This window comes from Eschrichtius robustus, chromosome 5 (genome assembly GCF_028021215.1).
Source record: "Eschrichtius robustus isolate mEscRob2 chromosome 5, mEscRob2.pri, whole genome shotgun sequence".
Lineage (NCBI taxonomy): Eukaryota > Metazoa > Chordata > Mammalia > Artiodactyla > Eschrichtiidae > Eschrichtius > Eschrichtius robustus.
Genome location: NC_090828.1, coordinates 9,037,514 through 9,060,853, shown reverse-complemented (window position 1 = coordinate 9,060,853; position 23,340 = coordinate 9,037,514). Strand labels below are relative to the sequence as shown.

Below are 23,340 nucleotides of genomic sequence, written 5' to 3'. Positions count from 1 at the left end.
TTCAAGAGTTAGGTTATTCCATGACATGGGCATATTCTTCCCGGTGAATTGTAGATGTTTGCTGATTTGAAATACCAAATATTGCTAAGAAAGACTTACTTTCATCATCACTGACAAATATTTATATGCAGGTGACCCTGCTAGGCCTTGCTGTAGGTGGAGGGTGCTTTGCCTTTGCTGAATCAGAGTAAATGAAATAGGAAAGTTGTCTGGTCATAGGGGAGGCAAGATAGCCATAGTTTAGTAGGGGTAACCAAACGTCTTGGTTTGCCAGGAAAAGTCCAGGTTTATGCCTCGCGTAATTACTCATCGTGTCACCCTTTGTTCCCTGAGTTGTCCTGGCTTGGATGATAAATTTTGTCATCTAACATTTGGCAATTGCAAAACTAGCTGTCCTTGGACCCCTTCCCTGCCTTATTTACTTATTTATTGTTTTCGATGCTTAAGGAGCAGGGTTGTCTCTCATATCCTCAGGTGTCTCCTCCTAAAGTAGCCTGAGTTCTGAGACATTTATTCTGGAGCCATGGCAGCTATCTGATTCTTCGTTTGAACCAAAAGACTTTTCTCGCTGAATGAGAGCTCTGATGTTCTAACTCTAAAATGTTCTGCTTTGCCTCGAGTCAGACATTTGAATGGAGAGAGTCTAAGTGTAACCACCTTGTGTTTGCCCAAATTCCCTCTTTCACTCTTTCTCCACTCATACGTGTAGCTTCTCGGGAACTGTTGAAGACAGGAAGTTGCGGGGTTCTAGTTTTTCAATGGTTGATCTTGGATGCCATATAACCCTGAAAAAGACTCTTTTTAGAAAAACTTTGTTTTTGAGGTATGGTCGATTTACAACGTTGTGTTAGTTTCTGGTGTACAGCAAAGTGATTCAGTTATGCATATACATACATCCATCTTTTTTCAGGTTCTTTTCCCCACGTGGGTTACTACAGAATGTTGAGTAGAGTTCCCTGTGCTATACAGCAGGTCCTTGTTGATTATCTGTTTTATATGTAGTAGTGTGTGTCTGTTAATCCCAAACTCCTAATGTACCCGCCCCCGCCCCCCCCCCCCCCCCACCTTTCCCCTTTGGTAACCGTAAGTTTGTTTTCTATGTCTGTGAGTCCGTTTCTGTTTTGTAAATAAGTTAATTTGTGTCATATTTTAGATTCCACATGTAAGTGATTTCATGGTATTTGTCTTTCTCTTTCTGACTTAGTATCTCTAGGTCCATCCAAGTTGCTGCAAATGGCATTATTTCATTCTTTTTTTAATGGCTGAGTAGTATTCCATTGTGTGTATATACCACATCATCTTTATCCATTCATCTGTCAGTGGACATTTATGTTGCTTCCATGTCTTGGCTATTGTAAATAGTGCTGCTGTGAACATTTGGGTGCATGTATCTTTTCAAATTAGCGTTTTCTCCGGATATATGCCAAGGAGTGGGATTGCTGGATCATACGGCAACTCTATTTTTAGTTTTTTTAAGGAACCTCCATACTGTTTTCCATAATGGCTGAGCCAATTGACATGCCCACCGACAGTGTAGGAGGGTTCCCTTTTCTCTACACCCTCTCCAGCATCTGTTATTTGTAGACTTTTTTGATGATGCCCATTCTGACCGGTGTAAGGTGGTACCTCATTTTAATTTTAATTTGCATTTCTCTAATACTTAGTGATTTTGAGCATCTTTTCATGTGCCTATTGGCTATCTGTATGTCTTCTTTGGAGAAATGTCTATCTAGATCTTCTGCCCATTTTTTTTTTTTTTTTCTGCCCATTTTTTAATTGGGTTTTTTTGTTGTTGTTACTGAGTTGTATGGGCTGTTTGTGTACTTTGAAAATTAAGCCCTTGTCGGTTGCATCGTTAGCAAATATTTCCTCCCAGTCTTTTCATTTTGTTTATGGTTTCTTAAAAGGACTGTTTAAAGAGATGATATACCTGTATTCACTACACTTATATATTTATGTAATCTTTAATTCTTAAACTTTCCCATATTTCTTCCACATTTCAGAGCAACTGTTTTCAAGGGAAAGAGCAAGGGTTTCACAAAATCATCTTGAGAGTTCAGTTTAAGATGTCCATGGGAAAAAATTGCATTTAATTTGCATTCGCTTATATAATCTTGAGCTTTATTCTCAGTTTGTGACAATAAATGGACATATCTATTTACACATTTTCATTTTTTTTATATTACTTCCTGTGTCATTTAATGACACATTTCAGATCTCCAGCCCCAAAAGTAGGTATGTGGAGTACACGGAAGAGTAAAAGATGGTGCCACGCTCAGTCTTCACTACTCCAGTTTTGGCCTCTAAAAGGTTGAGAGAGCAATGTCTAGGCCCTACCCTTACCAGAGTTGCCTTTCTGAGGCACAGGCCTGGAGCAGTGATGCCTAGGAAGTAGCCCCTGTGTTACTTGGAACTCTCTTTCTTCCAACAAGGCAGGGATTTAGTGAAAGTTTATCTCAGGGAGGAGTCCAACGCTCAAGGCAGAAATGCACTGGGGTCTCACCAAGAGTTCTCACCAGGAACACAAGCTCTCTTGTGAGTGTCCATCTGCCACAGCGTTTCTCTGTTTACTCACTGCCGTGGCCCCCCTCCCCCCAACATCCTCTCTCTGCAGACCAGCTTTCTCCACCTGATAGAAAGCCTGGCCACCTACATTTCTTTCATGGAGCTTCAGCCCCTCAATAGACACTTTAGCCCGGGGTCTACCTTCCCCTCTAGGTTACTTTGCTGGGGACAGCGGGGGCATGGTTCTTACAGGACTATAGCACCTCGTACTGGAGCTGTGGTTAATGGTGTGGGGTGGGAGGGGCGGTTGCCAGAAGGGGATGGTGCTGGGGACCTTAGGACCCTGTAGAGTGACCCTATGATTTTCCCAACTGTGAGGATTGTTGGGATTCTTATCCTCCTATCTGATTTGTTTAGGTGTCCAAGATACAAGTTCTAAAGGACTTTTTGGTTATTTGTCTGCCCTGAGACCACATATACCTTGCTATTCTTTTGTCCTTTATCTTTCTTTCTAGCCTTAAAAGCAGGCTCCCTCTTAGCTCCTCTGGCCATAGATATCCTCAAGGCCCAGAGGAGTCTGTAAAGAATTGGCCCATAGTATCCTAAAGGAAGTCCACCTCTGACTGAAAAGCCACTGCATTTGTATCAACAATCCTGGAAATACAGAAGGAGCGGCTAGGGGTTCTGCTTTTAGTCTAAACCAGCAGTGTTTGTTGATTGAGTAGCATTTTGATTTATCTCATCATTCTCAGTTTGTTTCAGCTACAGTGAAATGCCCTTTGCCTCTGCCCCCCCCCCCACCACCCCAAATGCCCTGACCCCTAGTTGTATTCTTGTTGTTTTTCCTAATTTCCTAGAAGACATTGGAATAGAATATAGAATAGAGGTTTGGAAGTACAACTCAGCCATTATTTTAATTTATGAATGTTATTTTTTACACTAGTTGAATAGAATACATTTTGTATAACTGGCTAAAAATATTTTCTGTGAACACAGCCATTCAGACCTTGTATCTGTAAAGCCTCGGATAATAGGGGCTTGAAAAATATGTTGAATAAACTTGGAAGTATTTTTTATTTATCCTTACTTACCAAACGACGGGGACTGAATAGGAGTCGCATGCTGGAGTCAGAGCTCTTTGAGTGATGGAGGAGCTGTAACAGCCATCTCTCATGTTGGAAAAGAGGCCGCGGCCATTGTTATTCCTAGAAATTTTTTGACTCTGAAGAACAGTGATGGAAGTACTTTATTTTGCTGCACACCACACACATTGATTGCCTCAATACACTTTCCGTGTTTGACTTAATTTAGCAATCTCTCCCCAGACGGGATGTCCCCTTAGCAGTGTTACCTATTTCCACCTGAGCGAGAAAATTGACGCGCTAGATCTTGCAGTGTTTAACAAGTTTATCATGGTGGTAAGGTTAAAACCACACCCTTACGTTAAGATTAGCTAGTTATTTTTTTTTCATGTTTCTTGCCTTCCATTTTAGGGAAATGGAAAAAAATAGGGGTATGTTTCCTTCTCTTCTCCCCTTTCTGCCCCATCCTCTCCCTCACCCCAGAGAATTAGATAAGGAGCAAAGGAAAAATAAGGAAAGACAAAATGATTCCTGGGGCAGGGTTAGTACACAAATAAATGCATGTCTTTTACACAAGCTAGTTGGGGACCACCCATTTGGCTTTGAGTTTTAGAAGCCAAAACAAAGAAGAAAACAAGATCAATTGCAAGGCTGTGTTCATGAGATAAAAAGTAAACCAGCCACTTAGGAGAAGCATACTTTTTCCAGGAATTGAGACCCTGTGGATCCTTTATTAATGAAGGCTCTGGGTCCTTGGTACACTTCTCTCTGTTCTCTAAAGTGTCTGTAAAAGTACCCAGTTCAAGTATAAGACATCTTAGTACAAGATATAGGAATAATGTTAGAGTGGAGCACAGTTTAATTAAATCACTACTTTTCTGATACTCTGTAGCTATGGAAATGACCCCCTATAATCATTCATGCCATTGAACTTTTTATGAAAATTGAGTACCAAAGAGGTCCAAGGTTATAGTTTTCTAGTAACTACTCTGCTTTAACAATTAACTGAGGGGGCCGGCAGCACTAATCATCTGCCTTTGAAAAATTGAAAAGTTTAACCAGGACTTGATTTCAAATCTAGTTGTACAAATTGACCTGGAGGCCAGGTCATTGAATTCCTCAGAAAACAGTCTGTGTCCAACATGCAGACATGTTTTTTGGTTTTTAAATTTTATTTTATTTGGCTACGCCGCGCAGTATGCGGGATCTTAGTTCCCTGACTAGGGATCCAACCCATGTGTCCCCTGCATTGGGAGCATGGAGTCTTAATGAGTGGACAGCCAGGGAGGTCCCCCAAACACGTTTAGTGGATAGTGTTTTACGTCATAAGGTAGTAGTTTTTTTTTAATTTGTTAAATTTCTGACACAGAAGCCCAACATAAAAAACGGATAGAAGTGAGGTGTTTGGGCTAGAGATGAGGTGGACCCTCACCTGCTCCAGACCTTAGGGCAAGGTTTAAAAGCCACTGTGAGATTCAAGGCTAACACCATTTTAGTTTGGAAAAACTTCAAGAAAGCCTGGATCACCAGACTCCCACTTTTATGGAACAAACTCACCCTGTGTGCCCCCTACCCACAGAATACCTGCAGAAAGCCTAATTTTAACATTTAACTCATTAACTTCCTGTTTAAACCACTGTGATTCTGATAGGTTGGTGACATGGTTAGCAATAACCCGAACATTTGGTAGATCAAGTTAAAAACTAAGAAGGTGGATTTTTGAGGCCAAGTAATCATATTCACTTGAGTTGGTAGCATTCTTCTGCTGAAACAGTAAAGGAAAAACAGAATCCCATGTTCAGAATTTTTGTAGAAGGAAATAAGTTGTTTCTTTTTTTTTTTTTTGGTCTAAATCATGCTCCTGGCTGATGTGCTTCTGTAGAGAAGTTTCCTTTCTTCAAACGTAATCACGCCCCTGAGATCAGGCAATATTCTGTTATTTTTGTCTTTCTTTTTTATTTATTTATTTTACTTACTTACTTACTTTATTTATTTTTGGCTGTGTTGGGTCTTCGTTTCTGCGCGAGGGCTTTCTCTAGTTGCGGCGAGCGGGGGCCACTCTTCATCGCGGTGCGTGGGCCCCTCACCGTCGCGGCCTCTCCCGTTGCAGAGCACAAGCTCCAGACGCGCAGGCTCAGTAGTTGTGGCCCACGGGCCCAGTTGCTCCGTGGCATGTGGGATCTTCCCAGACCAGGGCTCGAACCCGTGTCCCCTGCATTGGCAGACGGATTCTCAACCACTGCGCCACCAGGGAAGCCCCGGAAATAAGTTTTTAATGGAAGAAAATGTATCCTTTGTAGCTTTTCCTGAATGTTTTGCGGCCTCTACCTGAAACTTAACTTTCTATACTCCCTTGGGTATAAGATGTCTCTGTTGTGCATTTTCAATACAGCTTTCATATTAAAAAGCAAGTTTTCCATTGTGACTATATTGTGATGTCAACACTCACCTAAAAAGCACCACTCCATAAAGTGGGGAATGTTCTTTGAGCAATAAAAGAAGCCATGTGTTTATTCTGTAAACAGCACTTAAGTTTACAGTGAGTTCTGTAAACTCACTGCCTTCTGCCTTCCTTTTCATTCGACACTTTTTTAACCACCAGAGCTTGATGAAATTACAAAATAATTTTTGTTTCCTTATCAGAGCTCAGATTGTCGCATAAAGCTCTCTGATCAATTGTAATACATTTTCTGACTTTTATCCAAATTTATTCTGTCTACAGAATGCAGCTCAACAAGCGTCTGCTCTGTTGAAGTGTGAGACCTTCAGCGCACAGTGCCCTGTCTGTCCTCTGAGCTTGCCACTCGGCTCTCTTATTTGGGTTTTGTCATGCAGGGTCTGGTGGCATGTATTAGTCTTCCATAGATTTCACTCTTCCTGTGTGTGCCTTGTCTCCCTAGCTGTATTCTGAGTCCTGGAAGAATTCCTGTGTGTACCACATGAGGCATGACCACATCTTTTGGTCCATGAGCTGAGTTTTGGCTGTAGGATTGAGAACTTTTTCCCTCCAAAAACACAAGCAAGAGTTTTTATATATGATCATGCCAATCAGGTGACAAATGAATTCAGTTACTTCCTCTGAAATAAAATGTTTTCAGCCTCATTATTTCATCTAGAGTTTTTCTCTCAACTCAGGATCAAGCCTCCATATGCCAGCCAGTTAGTGTGTTGATTTGGAGGGGTGGAAAGGAATGTTGACTGGTTAGAAGAATTCTCAGAGAAATCATCTTTGGGTAAAATGTTCTACATGATCCTCTAAAGGGCCATGCAACTGTGTATTCTGTGACTCTAAATATTTCTGCTGGAAAAAATCTGTTTACACTGAATACCACCATACGGTGGCCTTTGAGCAGTTTTAAAAGAAAACAAACCTTCAAATCTCCAACTATGGTGCTTCAGCTCAGGCTGGTTTTGTGGCATGTTTGTGCTTTTGTGGGCATTTAGCCAGAACAGAAATAGCAATGCTGAACCTTGAAGGAGAGTGATTTTCCAGGTTTACATCTGATCCTCTAGAAATAAGTTTTAAGGTTATAAATTTTAAAAAGGAATTTTTTTTCAAAATACAGTTCTTAATTGGAATGACTGAAAGGAAAAAAATAAAAATCATTTCAGTACGCTCAGGTGTAACTTTTTAGAACCACAGTATTTTCTTACTTTTTCAATCTAAATTCTTTGACAAAAAAATAATTTTCGAAAAGGCTTTTATTTTTCTTGTTTGAACTTTGTTTCAAATTTTCTCACTTGTTTACTGTTCAAGTTTTGAATTACACAATTTTTTTAAGGAATTACCATCTTTTTGAAAGAGCAGGATTGGCTATTTGCTTTTTCTTCTTTACCAAACATGGGTGAGGCTGTGGTGTTTTCTCATGGTCACATGGACTGTGCTTCCACAACCTTGTGGCAAAGTGAGTAGTAAAGTTAACCAGAAGAAAAATGGATTTATAATTTTTTCCTTGAAGATTAATGGTTTCACATTTAAAAATGTGGACACTGATTAACCTTTCATATTATTAAATTCAGTGCTAATTTGTCAAGGAATAGTTGAAGTTCATGTTTCTGAAACTAATTCTAAAACTATGATAATGTAACTTTAATTCCTTAGAATATCTGTGAATGAATCAGTGTAGATAAAATTAAAGATGGCAGATCCATACTGATAAAAGGCCTTTAACATATTCATGGAAATCAGTTAATTAGTCATGTATTACAAGTATTTCTAAATAATGCTTTGTAATATGTAACTATGATTTCAAGTCTTAAACCAAGTGATGAAATCTTTTTGCCTTGTGATAATTTGAGAAATTCAGCATTGTGAATAAGATGGCTATCGTTAGTAAATGAACTACTCAGGTTGATTATAAATGTTTTACAAACTTCCCGTCCCATCCTGTCAGTTGGTTGTGAAATCAACTTAGTGGGCTGTGACTAGCATTTTAAAAGGGAGGGAAGGGAGCAGGGGACTAGGATAGAATAAAATAGAATGGAGAATGTCAGTGTAATTTTACATAGTGAGGATAAGTGCTGTTTGGCGGTACTTTGTGTGTGTGTGTGTGTGTGTGTATGTGATACATATTTTTTATGTACGAATATATGTGTGTCTTGAAATCAGAGAAATCTGTAAGCTATCACTGCTAGTGGTAATGAGTTAGGTGGCCTGGTGACCTTGTGGTTGTTTAAATGACTGTACACACAAAATAGATAGTTAGTGGGAAGCAGCTGCATAGCACAGGGAGATCAGCTCGGTGCTTTGTGACCACCTAGAGGGGTGGGATAGGAAGGGTGGGAGGGAGATGCAAGAGGGAGGGGATATGATGATATATGTATACATATAGTGATTCACTTTGTTATACAGCAGAAACTAACACAACATTGTAAAGCAATTATACTCCATTAAAGATGTTAAAAAAAAAGAAAACCGCTAAGACTGATGTCAAAAAAAATTTAAAAATCAATGACTGTACACACAATGCAAACTGATGGCCGGCTTTAATTGGAAGGTTCCAGTATTTGTACTGTGCTTTTAACAGGGAATAAAGGAAGACCTGTGTGACTTGCTGAACAGATTTGTATTTGACAGGGATCTGGTAAGGAAAACTAATAATACTCTGGATAACAAACTAGAGATCCAAGAAAAATTTTGAAATGTCAAATGTATATTGAATCTAAATCAGAAGCAGTTTAATAGGAATAATTGTTCAGTCCAGCAGGTTATGTCCCAAAAGGCAGTAGTAAACGATGGGTGAGGATGTGGTTCACTACAGAACATACAGGTCAATTATGTTGCTCAGTAGAGAGCTACCGTGTAATGTATCAAAACTATTAATGGAGTTTAAGACTACATTTATGAAATCTATGGATTTATGAAATCTATGGATAGGTAGTCTTGGATCATGTGTGGAGTACAGGGTCTGGTTTGGAACACCACACTTCTAAGAGGGATGGTGACAAGCTGGAATCCTGGAGAATAACTGAGGGGAGTCCTCTGATTGAGTCAGCTCCTTCAAGTTTTTATCTTCTTTATCTGTAGCAAAAGCACAACTGGATACATTTTATAGGGATTTGGCTGCCAACAGTGCTAAATGTAAAGGCAGACTGAATGGGAATATTACGGCTCTTGTTCCCAGACAGCTCACAGGCTAGCATGGTGATGGTAATTTATATATTAATATGTCTGATTAGGCTGTTCAAAGTGCTTAGAGTTCTTCTTTCTACATGACATCTAAAAATATTCTCAAATCACAGATTTATATTTTTGAAAAATATATCATTTAAATGTTTATTTGGCATCATCCTTATTTAACATGTATTTTAGTATAGTTACCATTTATAAAGAATACATTCTGTACCACCCCACCCCTCAATAACTTAATTAGGTGGCTATTGGAGAAAAGTCACTAATTCATGTTACTATAGTGGATTTCTTGATTGATTTTTCCCACAACTAAGCAGTGCTAGTGTGAAAGTTGCCTCACTGTCAAACTGGATATCATAGTGAGGTTTGTTAAATTAGATTCTACTAGAACTAATTTCAGAAAAGGATACCATTGTTTAACTGTAAATAATGTCTGATATCTATAATATGAAATCTTGCATCATAGTCAGTATGCAGTTACAAGCCTGATAGGAAACCCAGAATTCGTAAAGAAAAAGATTATAGATAAAGCTATAAGAAAATGAGAACTTTGTACATTGACAAAAAGTTGGAATGCAAATGGCAAACTAACATATTTGCAAAAAAAACAACAGCCAAAGGGATAATATTCATAATTATAAGTATCCTATCAATCAATGAGAAAAAGACTCCAGACCCAGTAGAATAATGGGCATTAGAGAAGTACAAACAATTTTGCTAAAGAAATACAAATGGATAATAGGCATGAAAATGCATTCACTGTCATCAGTGATCAGCAATACAGAGAATTAAGTTGATGTGTGGGGAAGAGAAGGAGGTCAAGAGAATAGCATTTTTAATCTGACAGATTGGCAAAAATCAAAAGGGTTAGTAGGGCTGGTGTTGGTTGGCTGGTGAGGAAATAGCTGCCGTCATCCACTGTTGATGACAGTGTAAATTGGCATAAGCTTTTGGTACAAGTTAAAATCTTTGTGTTTTGACCCCCAGGCACTCAGAGTCTCCTTGGCTTCTTTTATTCTGGTATCTGGTATACAGAACATTGTGTGGTCTTTTTGGGGCCAGAACAGCTCTTTACTTAGTCATTCTTTATAGAAATTGCTTCCAAAGGTGGGCCAGTCAGGGATCATTTCTTTTTTTTTTTTAATAAAGATGAACTGACACATACTCAGTGACTGTCCTGAGTCAGATAGGTCTAGCTAGTAGAGAGAAAGACCAGGAGTTTCTTTACCCTCACTCATTTTATGTGACTTACGGGAAAGAGTAAAGCTGGGCAGACAGGTTGGGCACAGAAGAGGTATACAGTAACGCGTTAGAAATAAAACCCAAAGCCTATGACCGGAGTAATTTTGCTGAAATAGTTACAAAACAGTCTGTCCTTTGGAGAGATGCTGCAGTGACCCCCTGCTGACTCAGAAAAGAGCTGTGTTGGTCCAACAATTTCAGCTATGAAGAGAGTATATATTTACTTCTATGATGAATTTAGAAGACATTGTTAAAGGTATATTTTGTGTGGAATTATTGATATAAAATACCAAGCTATGTTCATACAGATAATTGAAATGTAAGGACATAGACCTCAAGTTATAAAATTTGATTTTATTTATAACATTATTAAGTGGGTTTGGAACTTGATGTTCATTTAGTCACAACTAGAAAAAAAAAAAAAAACATTTAGAAGAGTAGTCCCATTCATGGCACTTATTTTAGTCCTGAGCAAACTACCTTTCTTTTAAACAACAAAAGATATTTGAAAACTATTATGGGGCCAATACTCAACTGGAGCAAAAAGCAGATGTATATAAGAGCAAACTTTTCTGCAGAAGCCAGGTTCAAGTTAGTACGCGCGTGTGTGTGTGTATTTTTAAGGTTAAAATTTAAACTTATAAGAAAGAAGTCAGAGAGCTCTGAAACATGATACAGTCTTAACTCCTAAGAATTACTTAGCTAATTCCAGTTTGGTTAAAATACTTCCAACCATATCTTTAAGTGAATTCTAGAACTGTTTAAGTGATTGTTTATATGTGCCCTGCCCTGTTCCAGAAAGGATTTAAGGTAGCTTGAAGTATTCTGTTGTACTTAATCATCATAATTTTAGTCTTGGAAATCCATAATGACTGCATGATACACTGAGATTACCACAGTAAAACTTGACACTAGTAGTATGGTTCTCTCAAAGAGTGTTTGAGGTTTAACGTGAGGTTCCTGTTTGTAAAATTAATACACAGATTTTTTTTTTTTTTAACGAGAGCTGGTGCTTTAAAAAATCCTTGTAAAATTACTTTTGTCTAAAAATTACTTTGTCTGAAGCAAAGCTCTCTCCTATAAGCAGGTGTCTCTTGCTTTGTTGTTCAAATAAAGAATGAACTTTATCATTAGAGCATATTTCATAAACATTCATAATTTGACATTCACATGTTTAGTGTGAGTAAAAGAAACTTTCAAGGGTTAACAGAAAGCCTATTAGAAGAACACAAAAGTGAAATTATTTCTAAACATTGTATTTACTAAGCCCATTTCGTTAAGTTCTCGATCTGTAATTCATACATAACAAAAGCTATTAATTTAAAATAGGAATTTTTTCTAGAAATTTAAAGTTATGGGAATACTATTAAAGATTGATTCACCTAGTGATTATTTACTACTTTTGATTACCAAAAACAATAAAAACAACAACAAAAAACAAAATTAATGGTCCATATGATGTATGTAATTGGTACATTTAGCTTTAGGTTCATGGAGAAAGTTCCACCAAGAATAGTCTACCCTAACCTACACTTCTAAATTCTGAAAATGTTAGAGATTTGAGGTCTCTAACAATCTCTCTCTTTTTAAAAAATGATCTGGAAAAAAAAATATTAAGCATATGCCTAAAGGAGCTTTGTTTTAGTTAATATGACATTTTCCCAAAAGATGAGTGGCTGGAGAAGTTCGTGGTCACTCAGACCTATACATGTGTTTGGGAGATTTTAGTTGGAACTGGAAGGTAGTTCCTAGCTCTCTGTGCAGTGCACTTCTGATATTTAATAGAAAAAAGGAACTTGGGTTGTCAACGATGAGCAATAAAAATCCTCTCCAAAGCATATGGAACAGAGATATGGGCCAATTTTTGTTTTTTGTATTGTGGGGGTTTTTTCCGGGGGGGGGGAGGGGGAGGGGACAGTCAAGGGCATCCTTTTCATATTTATTTAACTCATAATAATCTTAGAAATTGCCTTTTGTCTATTTGATCAGAATTTAAAGATCAATATTTTTAAAAAGACACTTAGTGAACATTTATTTCTGATTACTTTTTGATAATTAAGTCATGCTTCCATGTTGTACATTTTGTGATACTTGATCTGTATGTAAGATGACAGGACAAATAAGTACAAAGAGAATTTGAAGTCAAAAGACTTGCCTTGAATTCTGATGCACACGTTCAACATGGGATCTCAGGGCTGACCTTTTATGTGAATCTAAAGACGTACAGCAAGTATTTACCATAGAAATTGGGGAAAGTGGGAATGGGTAGTTTCATGGATAGAAAGTGTTGGATTTAGAGAATACACATCACAGTGTAATGCCCAAGTGATCAGTCAATTAAGTTCATTCTAATTTAACATTAATAAAAAGTCAATGCAGAAAAGTTGTGAAGATCCAAAACAGGATGGTTCTACAAATCGTGCCACAATCTTGGGAACCCAGATCCACCCTTTCAGTATTTCATCTTGGTTAATTACATGACTCTATTACACTTTAGTCAGAATTTTGCCGTGTTTATATTCATGGCACAAACAACATACAAGTGGCAACATATAGATTGGAACAGTTAAGTGAGCAGGTGTGGGTCCAACTTTGTACATAGCAATAGCTGGATTACAGGTGCTTACCTAGATTTCCTGCTCACTTATCCTCCAACACCGTCTAGGTGGTGGCCCCGAACCCTGTTCTGGCTGGGTTTCAGATTAAAACTCTCTGGTTAACTCCTGGTTGTTTATGTATCAATTGTTTCTGTGGCCTTTTTTGTTTTGAGAACTGTTTTTCACTTCCAGTCAATACATGTGTCTGGAGTCTTATGCAAAGCAATATGCCAAACGTTACGAGCATGTAACATGTCGGCTGGTATTCAGTTTTGCCACATTCAGTTTTGGGGCTTCCTGACTCATTGAGGGTGATACATATGTAAATAATAAAAGCACACTGTAATCAAGATTTTGAAAGCTCAGGAGTGTGAGGAGGAAGGTTACTGTGGGGGTCTTCATGGAGGAGCTGTTATTTATAAGTGGAATTAGATACGGGCAGGATTGTGGACAAGCAGAGAAGGGGGGCATTCCCAAGGCGGGGATACTCATGCTGGCATTGCTGTAGTTTTCCACGAATTTCAGGGAGGGGCACTGTAAGTCAGCTGTTGAAGGCATTGCCTGTGTACCTGTTTTCCTCTTTAGATATTCTTTTTCTGTGCCATCAGCAGATAAGTTTATTTATTGAATTACAGTGGACAAAATGACAACACGTATACATTGGAACAGTTAAGAGCTGTGAGACTATAGAGGAGAAAGGGTTGTTTTTATGTCAGAAACATGGTTTAAGGCGATCACTTTGCAGTTATACATAAATTTAACTTTAACCGTTTAGGCAAATAAAGGGGAAAAAAGCAAAAGCAAAGCACAATGGACATACCAATTACAAGAAACATAACAATTCTTTAGAGTAAAAAATGTTCTCTATTACTGATTTTTAAAAATTATGAAAATGTTCAAGTATGTCAAATACTCTAGTATAATGAAGTTCTAGCTCCAACAGTTACTAATATTTTGCTCACCTTGTTTCATCTATTCCCACCACCTTACTGTTAGGGAGGGGTGGTACTGTAGTATTTTGAAGCAAATCCCAAATCACCTGTATTTCAGTATGTATGTCTAATTGATAAGGATATTTTTTACATATCTACTATATTATAATACCTAACAAAATTAACAGTAATTTCTTAATTATCCTACCCAGTATAATTTTCCTGACTTGCCCATGTATCTTTTGTATAGTTGGTTTATTTGAGTCAGGCTCCAGAGAAGAGCCACACATTTGACTATGTCTAGTGAGTTTCTTTTATTACTTAACATTCTCCACTGCCTTTCCTGCCCCCCTGCTCTGCTAATGCTGTTTGATTTGCTGCAGAAACCCAATATTCGTCTTGTCGAGGGGCCCTTGTTCTGGGTTTGACTGGGTGATTCCATGTGATGTTTAACTTGTTCCTTCATCCCCTGTGTTTCCTATAGACTGATAGGTCTAGGAACTTGATTAGGTTCAGTTTTTTTTTAAGTGGAGGAAAAGAGATCAAATATTTTTATAGACGGACCTTTGTACTTCCTACTGCATCCTATCATGAGACACATTGATGTCTGATTTTCCTATTTTTAATGATAAATCAGTGTTCCAAGTTATCAGCTCCAACGTATCTACTATGAAGTTCTCCATCAACCTTTCACCTATGATTTTAATGGCTGTTGATAATTGTTGCCTAGATCCCTTATTTCATCAAGGATTACAAAATGATAATTTTCTACTTTTCTTTCTACATTTATTAACTTTGTGAATCTTCTATAAAGAACTTTCCCTTTCAACTATTTGGTTACCCTCAAATACAGGCTACGCAGTAAAGACAGGATAAATGTGCCATTCCCTTTCTTTTATTTACCAGTTTTGGGGGTATTGAGTTGTTCTCACAAACTCTAAGGTGACCAACGAATTTTCTTTTTTAGTATTATAATTTTCATGGGTTTTTTTTTTAAATAAAATTATTAGCACCTTTCATTTTTATTTATTTATTTATTTGGTTGTGTTGGGTCTTCGTTTCTGTGCGAGGGCTTCCTCTAGTTGCGGCAGGCGGGGGCCACTCTTCATTGCGGTGCGCGGGCCTCTCACTATCGTGGCCTCTCTTGTTGCAGAGCACAGGCTTCAGACGCGCAGGCTCAGTAGTTGTGGCCCACGGGCCTAGCTGCTCCGCGGCATGTGGGATCCTCCCAGACCAGGGCTCGAACCCGTGTCCCCTGCATTAGCAGGCAGATTCTCAACCACTGTGCCACCAGGGAAGCCCTTCATGGGTTTTAATGTTTTATATTAACTGTATTATAGTTACTTGTACTACTATTAAATACATAATTTATATATTATATATGCAAATTTTAATTTGCATGTCAATTCATTGCAATAATTTTTCTTTTTTATGCCAAAATTGTACCGTCTTAGGCCTGTGGGAGCCTTTCAGATTGGCTCCTGTGTCTTTTTTGGCAGGACCTCATCCATCTTTGCTTTCTGAGGTAACATGCCCTAGGCTCGGCTCGTCTTATATATTTTCCTGCTCCTTCATGGAGCCCTGGTTCCTTTTATTGGGAATGATCTTGTACTAATTTTTTTTAATAGCACTTTTGTAATCAGGAAAAAACTGTACATGTACATTGTAAATATTTAACATTAAGAAAAATTTGATATAGAACACACATTCTCACTACCCGTTATTAACCTCTGATTTTTTTTCTTAGTCAACATATGTGTTTGCATATATAGAACACATGACTATTTTATATACATATATACACCCCTATGTATATATGGTACATATAAATATGTATATGCACCTTTGTATCTAAAGTGTTTTCAGTTAAAAGGAATTGTGGGCATTTTTTCACGTCAGTAGAAATCTTCAGAAGAATTGATTTTTAAATGAGTTCACAGTGTTCAGTTATATTTCCTGGGGCTTTTTCCCTTTTTTTCAACTGTCTTAAGTAATGATTCAGCTGCCATCTTGGTACATAAATCTTAAGAGAAGCAGGTTTAAGAGAGAAGCATTTTTAAGTCTCCTGATACATAGTGAACATATTCATTGTCATATGAAAGACACTGGTTAATCTGATAGATGGTGCGTTAAGAGTTGGAGTCAAAACCTTGGAAGTCCTTTCTCTTCCACTTTCCTAACTAGCTTCATGGTGTTTGAACAAATTATTCAGTATTTTTGTGTCTTAGTTTACTTATCTATAGAACAGAAAAAAAATAAAACTTAGTAATGAAGAATCAAAAGAGTTCTACTCTTTCCTTGAGAATCAAAAGATAGTTTGCTCATTCTACAGATATTCTACAAGTGTGTTCTAGACACTGTTCCAGTGTCTGGGTATACAACAACGAATGAGTGAAACAAACAGAGTCCTTTTCCTGAGACATATAATGTCAGGTAATGGTAACAAGTACTGGAGGAGCAATAAAGCAGGATAAGGAGACGAGATTAGGGGAAAGGTGCTCTTTTGGAAACATTGGTCAGGGAAGGCCCTGTGAGTAAAATGAGGGAGAGAGCCATGGTGATCTGAGCGAAGAACTCTCCATGAACAGTATGGGGAATGTACTTAGGCCGGGCCCAGGAACGTCAAGCCAGACAGTGTGGCTAAAGCCTAGAGTGTAAGAGATGAGGACAGAGAGCAGTAGATCACAAGGAGCCTTGCAGGCCTTGGTCAGGAGTGTGGATTTTATTCTGAATGAAGTGAGAGGTCACTGGGGGAGGGATTAAACAGAGAAGTGACGGGGCTTTGTAAACTGTGAAGTGTAGTGCTGTAGGAGAGATCTTACATTATTTAAAATACTGCTGCTGTTACCACCATGGCGACCATCTGATTTACCATCTAGGCTATAAAAAAATGTCAGTCTGACTCTTGCATAGTATCCAGTGTTGCACATCATTGGCCCCTGAAAGTCTGATCAAGATATATTAATTGCAAAGCACACTTTACAGGTCGTCTTGTATGCTCTTGAACACTTAATTTTGGTTTTGACATAGTTGATGATGAGCTATGTATATGGTCGCTTTGGTAGTTAACCAAAGGTCCAGCTGCTTCTTAAAGCTATATCCATGGTTTATTTTAATGGAGCCTGAGTCATTGCATCTTATTTGCACCTTAGAAGGGCATGTCGCCTATCCTTCCAAAACCTGAATCAAAACTTTTAGATGCAGGTTTTAAAAGGATAAGATCACTCATTTTATATTGCTATACAGTCCGTGTGGATACCTTTTTTAAAACCCGTTTTGGCTCTGGAAACAGTAGTCATGAATCAGATTTTAGAAGAAAAAAAAAACCCATGTAATTATGCTTAACTGCTGTTTATTCAGATTTTACCATATGCAGATGCTGTTCTAAACACTTGAAACACATGCAATTCTTACACCAAGTTGTTAGGTCGCTATTGTTTCTCCCATTTTAGAGATGAGGAAAGGGGGCTTAGAAAAGTCTAAGTCAGCTAAGGCATGGTGAAGCCAGGATTTGAACCCGGGTTATCTTTAAAGCCCATGTAATTAACTACTGTGCCTTATATAATTGCCCTACCTTACTATATGGGTAGTCTAGCACCTAACACAAGATCTGGCATGTTGTAGACATTTAATATTTATCTGAGTCAAGTAACATTAACCCTAGAAGCAGGGGATTAGGTCTCAGAGCCAGCTATCTAAAACATGGGTTCAGATGTTTACTACATTTCACACTTTCCATGACTGCTTAATTAAGCACCTTGATAGTCCTCTACAACAGTCTTATTATTGTATGTGGGGTTTTTTGTTTGCAGTTTTTGCATTTGACCACCAATTTTATGAGTCAGATCTAACATATATGTTAGCACAGAGTCCTGTGAACTCAACTGTCTAGGAATGTGGTGTCATTCAGGAGCTTTTCTGTATTATCTTAAGACATATACACCCACATCCATACATGCCAGAATGTTGTCTTCTTGAGAGCAGACACTCTTGGTGCCTTAAGTTTGTGGCACATAGTGAGTGCACAGTTGGTACTTGAATGAATGAATGTCCTAATTAGTGGCTTATGGACCATTTGACTACTTTTCAGTATTTATCAGTATATAGGTGACTAGAGTTAGCTGCATTTAGGGGTTAGGGGTATGTTGCACGAGCCCAAAGCAGTCAGATTGCCTAAGAAGGCCAGTGCCTAACAGTCCTAACTAATGGTGTTACCCTTCTAGTTTCCCAGTGGGTGTTCTGTATGTTCTCCAGCAGTTTCTTGGTATGGAGCTTTGTACTGGGAGGAGTATTAACCTAACAGACCAGTGACTTGAAGTTTTTGTGCTTTGTGAGATGGAGGTGACCATTTCTGCTATCATCTGGTCTCCATCTGTTTTAGAGAAAAGAGTAGAGTCCCCATGCAAAAGACCACAAATATAGAGCAAGAAATAAGAAGAAAAATATATATCAAACTGTTAATACTAGCTGTCCCTATAGGCTTTGCAGGTGATTTTCACTTTCTACCTTGAGTCGTCCTTTAACGTTTGAATTTTGCATGATGAATAGTATAACCATTTTTTAAAAGCTGGAAGTTTCTAACACTCAGTGATGGACATAGATGCAGGAGTAGATAGAAAAACTTCAGTTATTCTGACTCCCAGCCTAGCCCTCTCCTGCCTACCCCAAGGATATAGAGGCTAGCTAAGGACTACGCTTATGTGAACAGTGGCACAAAAAGCAACCCCACCCACCTTTTTAAAGTGATTTCAGTGGGTCAGTAAATGTCCCACTCATCGTGACAACCAAATTTTCAAGAACATCTCCTAGGGGTGATATTGGCCCCGTTGACAACCACTGCCCTTTGTGGAGAATAGAGGGTCTACACTTGATGTCTGTAGGGATAGAGAGATTTAGAAAACAGAATTTACTGAAATTGTGAACTGATTATATGGAAGAGTTAATGAGTGGAAAGAGTCTGCTATGGTGACCAGGTTATGTGATTGGGTGAACAATGGATCCATTCACTGTGAAGGGGAATTTAGAAAAACAAGCAGGACTTGGGGATGAGGTTTGAGTTGCCTTGAGGACATCTATCGGAGCAGCGGTTAGAAATGTAGGCTGACTGGTCGGGGCTGGAGGTAGATTTCAGATTGTTGAAAACGTGGGTAGATGAGATCACTCAGAGAATATAGGGTAAGAAGACAGCCAAGGTAGAACCTTAAAGGACATCAGCATTGGAATAAAGATGAGTCATTGAGCTAAAGGCAGAAAGAAAGGGCATTTGGAAAGACAGAAAAACAAATGCGTGACACCTAAGGGGTGTAACAGTGCTAAATGTTCATGCAAATTCCTTTCATGCAGATTTAGCATGTTATTTCATAAATATTAATTTTAGTTTAAAAGCATGCTAAATTATTCCCCACCCCTGTCCTCCCTCCTCCCAATTTTCAAGTTAAATTTCCCCTCTAACTCTTCTTTACCTTTGGGATTCAGGCATACACCACTAATTACCCATCAGGAGCAAGCTTACCCCCAGTTTGAGAGACGGTAGGTATGGGTTTCCACAGCCCTCTATAATGCTAACAATGGCTGGCTTTCTGCCAATGGCGTTAGTAGTTTTGACTCAGCCCAGGGAATCCTACTGAGGTTTATTATGAACCAATTTTTTTTTGAAGGGATGGGGAAATTAGTATTTGAAAACTAAATGAATTTTTTCAATTATAGTATGTATTTTTGTCCATTTCCTTCATGAACTCTAGTTGTCTGAAACATAGTTTAGGCAAAACACAGTTTAAGAAAAAATTTGAACGTACAGAATAGTTGAGTGACAATGAAAACCCATATATCCATCTAGATTTAAAAATTAAGATTTTTACCGTATTTGCAAGTCTGTGGTACTCTGGCTTAGAGGTAGTTGGCATGTTTAGGGAACAGAAAGGACCTCAGTGTGGCTGGACCTCTGTGCGAGCCTCTGTGGGCTGTGCGAGTTGCAGGTGGGTAAAGCTATGGTAGGGAATTTGGATTTTACCATAAGGGCAGTGAAAAGTTATTGAAGGGCCTTACTCAGTGAACTCTTGCTGTTATTGTTCCCTAGAATTCTCTCAAACACTTATGACAAAGGAAGAAGGTGGGAAATGAGAGTCAGGCAGGTGAAAGGTGTCTTGTAACCGTCTTATCCCTTGTTTAACCATTGCTACTTCCAGCTTTGGCATCTCCATATTCTCGGGATTGTCAGTTCCAAAACTCGGACATGTGCCTGGGTGTTTCACGTCCTTCAAGGACACAGAACCCTGTGAATAGTTCTGCTCGATGGTGGACCAGGCCCCTTTCAAGGCACCGTCTCCACTCCTAGGAGAAAGCCGCGTGGGCTGGAGAGTTCACTCGCAGTGGTGCCTTTGCTGTCATTTGAGCACTGTTGGAAGGTCATGAGTCGTTCTGTGAAGAGATTCACTTCTATTGCTTGTAAGGACTGAAGTAAGGAGACTGAAGCTTCATGCTCAACCCTTAAACTAAGTTTGTATGTGGTTGTTCATGTGGATTTCAGGTTGTTCTTTATTGTCTCTGAAATTAGTTAGTGATTCATGAAATCTAGGTTAGTCATCCGTATTTTTTTTAGCTGTGTGTGTGTGTGTGTGTGTGTGCACATGCACGTGTGTGTACCATTAAATAGCTTTCTTACTTACAGATCATGATCAAAGTTTGCTGGTTTTATTGGCTCTGACTTTGGAGATGAGTAAGATTAGTAAATTGGCAGCCTTAATTTTCTGTGTCATTCAGCCTTCCATGGAAATGTTTTATGAACAGTACTTTTTATGTATTAAGGATAGATTGTTTTATATTATTTATTGATTTCTGTCCACTTAGTTTTATGTTTATCAAATTATACATGTGAAATTGAAGGACGCAAATAGTTACAAAAAGGGCTTGTAAGAAAAAATACCAGTCCCCCACTCTCTTCCTGCTCCCCAGAGGTACTCCCTCTTTTGATAAATTGTTTTGGGATCTTTCTCCCCATCTTTAATGAACATGCTTATATGACACATCCATGATTTCACCATATTATTCGTGACATTTGCCTCAATAGCTGCTTTTGTTTTCTTAAAGTCAGTAACACGATAAATACTTAGTAGCTCTGTGCATATTAATCTAACATGTTTATTAAAACTTTTATTTCTCAAAGCATTTCTCAGCCTTTTAGCAGTGTTCTAGGCACATGTATTGGCTACCTACTTGGTCATCACTTAGCAGCCATTCATGAATTTTAAACTTTTCTATGTTTTCAATTAATTATTTAAAAAGTTGGAACACTGAGTGGCATACATTAGCATAAGCTTAGTGCAAAGCAAACTTAGACATAAGAAACAAATTCTAATGCAGAAGTTTTAAGGACTATTATTTCCTTGTTTTTGACCCCCCAAATCTTAGTTGTGTTGATTAAGAATTGGTGGATTTGAGGACGTAAATGAAAGAAATGAAAGGATTTGTTTAATTATTGCACTCAGGCTTTAAAGTAAGAACTATATGGTATAGTTTTTATTTATACATTTTATAATAAAGTTATTTATATAGTCCTTATTTATTCTTTTACTTTTTAATTATACTTAGCTGTATTTTTTAAACCATAAATCAAAAGAATATTTAAAGCGTGTGTATGAGGGGCGGGGAGGGCAGAGAGAAAAGAGAAGCATGTCATGAACAGCTTCAGCATTGGGATTGGATTGGAGCCCGCTGACGAGTGTCCACTTCTCGTTTTGGGGACTTGTTACTAACTGTATTTCCTCAAAGTATAGTTTTATTAGTTTATATGTTCTGCAGAATCTTGGCTGCCTAGTGTATTAATTAAGAGGGAATGATTGTGTCATGCTTCCCCTTTCCCTCACAAAAGCATTTTATATATGTATTCTATTCTGCAGCTGTACTCTTTTTGCTATGACCACTATTTGGTGTGTGGTAGGACTTTTTAAAACCCCCTTTGCCCTGGAAAGTCACTTCTTCCACCATTGAGCCAGAGCTGAAAATATCTCTGTTGTATGGCACCCTAACATTTCCTGCAGAATACCATTAAACATTCCCACCCTTTACCCAGCATTGACTTGTAGCATCACTGCTATTATTTGTGGAGTACAAATAGGGAAGATTATATTTTCATAGGACTTATCATGAGTGTGAATCCACTCTGTTTATAGAGAAGCAGGCTGCACTGCCCCCTACCCTTCTTCAAAAAAATAAAATAAGATAATTTTAAAAAATAAATAAAAAGAAAAAAGTAATGGAAAAGAATGATCCAGAATTTGGGTCCCATCTTGCCAGGTAATCAGAGAGAAAATATAACAGCCACCTGTAGTTGATCCAAACTTCTTGTCGTAGAAAAAATATTTAGAAGTAAATTTAGAAGCTGTGTTTGAGGACATTTCACTTTGGTTAATGAAGATGTGGTTTTAATGTGATCAAAAGAGGATTTATAAGCTGACTTATAAAGGTGAACTATACAGGTGATATTTGGGTATAGAGATTGGTCAAAACGGATCATATCAAAACATGTCAAGAAATAACATACTTGTTCATGATTTAGTTGTAAGCTTCTTGTTAGCATTCATTTGCACGTTCTTTTCCCCTAAATGTTTATTTGTAAACAGATATGCAGTTCACTGTATCTCATACTTTAGAGAAAAAACATTCCAATACTTTCTTCCAGTGAAGTCTTAGGCATAGGTCAAAGGAAGTGTTACGATGCTATTCAACAGAGATATTTTATGTTGATGGGGGAAAAAAACCAAACCAAAGTAGGGTTGCTTAGGAGGAAGCAGCATCAGCATGAACACTGGAACAGGCGCATCTGGAGAGACCTAGAGAGTGGGTCTGTTGCTAGTGCTTTTTGGCTAAGCTCCTTACCTAACTTTTTACCTCAGTTTCCTCAACTGTAAAATAGAGATATCTATTAATTGGAGGTATAGTGTGGTGATTAAGGAAGGACGCTTTGGCTCAAGACAGACCTGAGCTGGTTTTACCCCTGAGTACCTTGAGGCAGTTTCTTCCCTGTAAATGGGAGTAGAATAATGTCCTCGGGGAATTGTTTGAAAAGATCCCATAGGTGATGGATTCAATTGCTTAATAGGGGGCCTGGCAGTGCTAGTTGCCCTCCATCATCAGCACCATCATGTTCCTCCTCAAATGGGTGGTTAGGAGAGCGGGGGGGATTGAAAAGGTTTTTGAGAAGTACAAAGTGTTCTGTAATTTTATTATCATTTCTCATATATTTGTGGGTTTCCTAGTACTGATTTTGAAAGCGATGTAAAGTAACTTTCTCACACTGTTTTTCTTCTCAGATTAGGGTTTAGAAAGTATGTCTTCTATCCACCTCACTTTTT

At 38.2% G+C, this 23,340-nt stretch overlaps 1 protein-coding gene across 3 annotated transcripts in view; it reads left to right on the top strand.

Moving 5' to 3' along the window:
* CAB39 (calcium binding protein 39) overlaps window positions 1-23,340 on the top strand; it is an 87,464-nt gene that overhangs the window by 12,634 nt on the left and 51,490 nt on the right. The window lies entirely within an intron of this gene.